Source organism: Drosophila willistoni, assembly GCF_018902025.1.
Source record: "Drosophila willistoni isolate 14030-0811.24 chromosome 2R unlocalized genomic scaffold, UCI_dwil_1.1 Seg167, whole genome shotgun sequence".
NCBI lineage: Eukaryota > Metazoa > Arthropoda > Insecta > Diptera > Drosophilidae > Drosophila > Drosophila willistoni.
The window spans coordinates 10,151,166-10,153,433 of record NW_025814050.1 but is presented as its reverse complement, the minus strand read 5'-3'; the positions used below and the strand labels follow the sequence as shown (position 1 = coordinate 10,153,433).

The following is a 2,268-nucleotide window of genomic DNA, read 5'->3' as shown; positions in this document are numbered from 1 at the left end:
ACAGTCCGCGTCCTCTTTTTTTTATTATTACTAGCGTAGAGTAAATAAAAAACTTCATTCCCGAGCAGGTAGAAGAAACTGCATTCACCTGCTTTTCATCAGTGTCACCAGCCCAAAAGTATGCAAACATTTTTCGCACTTTATAATTAAACAAGTGGCGTAAAGCACAAGAAAAAACGATGAAAAAATCCATTGGTTGGTGGTGTGAAAGGGGTTGAGAGGGGAGCGCAAAAACTTAAGAAAAAACCAAAAATGTAAAACGCAAAAACTGCAAAAGACAAAGAAGACTTAAAGGCGTTCGCCACTCTTTCTTGCCATCTTTCGTCTCTGGCAACATTTGCACTGTAATGAACTTTTGCAATAAACTGCGCCGCAATTTTTCGCTGACAAAGTTTTGCCCTTTGCCACACCCACCCCTCTGTCTACGCCCCTTTAGCAGTCATAGATGTAGCTAGAGCTGCCATTTGGTGCCTTTTTGCTTATTTGTTTTGTTGCGTCTCTTATTTCCGGCTAGCTGCGCATTTTTATTGCTCTTAAAAAACAACAAATACAACAAAAAAAAGCAAAAGAAAAAAAACAGAAAGACAACAAACAAAAGTATATGCAAGTTCAAATGTCAAACTACTTAAAAACTTATTGTTAGCAAAAGTGTGCACCAAGCAACATCAACAATAACAGTGCAAGAAGGCAGCATCAGAGCCACAGAGAACATCGCGTTCGTTTCTAATCGAATTCCAAATGGTCTTTCGATCTCACATTAATTTGTGACAAGTTCACGAGTCAATATGACCAACTATAATGCAAAATATATATAGGCAATCTAATAAGAAGGTACTGCAAAAAATGAGAGGCAATTTTTGTGAATGATCCCAAAGAGCGACGCAAACCGTATTCAAAATAAATTTTAAAATCGGATGCCAATTATAAGGCCAACGATGTTAAAATTGAATTGGAATATTATAGTTTCTGGTTTTGGTAACCGTAGGAAGAATCTAGGTGTGATCAACTGGTTTTATAAGTCTCTCTCTCTTTCTCTACAAGAGACTATCTCTACATTCCAAGCCATATCTTATCAAACTATCAAGCTATGTTTACGATATAATATTTTAAGTACTTTACTTTTTATGTCTGAAATTAATAACAGCCATGAGTTTTAATTAATAAAAAGAACATACATACTTAAAAGTTTAATTTCATACATAAATCTTGCAGAGATTTTGGTTCAAAGTTATGTAGTTAAATTTTGTAGATTATTCTGACTTTCTGATTTCTGTCATATAGTAAATTATTTATGGATTACTTATTTACATTAAATTGTGTGTTATACCCCAAAAAATTTGCTATCCACCGACTACATAATCTAACAACAATTTTCTCTCACAAAATATACATGGATACAAAAAGGAATAACGCCAAGTTGGTTCCTTTTTTTTTTGTACTTGTTGGGCAACTGGCAAAACTACGACTAAAGTCAAACATTTTCAATAAAACTGCAAAAATTATTTGTCATCTAGGAGGAGAGAGAGACAGAGAGGGAGTGAAAGAGTAAGAGAAAGCAGAGGAAAGGGCAAGGGAAAAGAACACTCCAACTACATTCTATATCTACAAGCATTTACCGGAAAGAAGCGAAATGGTTGAGGAATGGGAATATGGATAACCACACCACGTAGTTGGTTCCCAAGCATCCCAAGCTTAGCTTCTGCACACGTTTCAAGTTTTCACTTTAACTGCAAATCAAAATGTATTTAAATGCATTTGGAGCCTCTGTCCCCGTTGTTACCCTTTGTTTCTCTACAGGTCTCCCACTGGTTCATTGTGTGCCCCCCTTTTTGGCTCAGCTTCACCTTTTTGGTGGCACAAATAGACATTGTTGACTTTGCATAATAATTGAGTTTAACTACTGCAAAATGGGGGGAATGGGGCAACTGAGTTTAGCTGCTTGGTTGGTTTTTGTTTGTGGTTGAAGAAGAGCCAAGCCAAAGTGAAGGACATATCCCTATCCACATATCCTTGTTGTTGGTGTGCTGCTTTGCAATTTTTGGCAATTTCCATAGACGATACCGGCCACTTCACACACACACACACACACACATTTAACCAGAAACTCTCATATACACACAAACACATATAGTCATCTGAGCAAAGCAAACTTGGCTCACGCACCATCTAACCATATCAGAGAAAGAGGTAGAAGGCAATCGCTGTGCAGGCTACGCTTCCTTTTGCGGTCTCCGGTTTACAGTGTATGACAAAAAGTACCAGGCACAA

The 2,268-nt window shown here is 37.3% G+C and overlaps 1 long non-coding RNA gene across 1 annotated transcript; it reads left to right on the top strand.

Moving 5' to 3' along the window:
- Positions 1 to 1,261: 1,261 nt before the first annotated feature.
- LOC124460273 lies at positions 1,262 to 1,884 on the top strand. The gene is made up of 2 exons (XR_006954196.1): positions 1,262 to 1,741; positions 1,798 to 1,884. It is a non-coding gene; the product is annotated as an uncharacterized LOC124460273 (long non-coding RNA).
- The last annotated feature ends 384 nt before the right edge of the window (positions 1,885 to 2,268 follow it).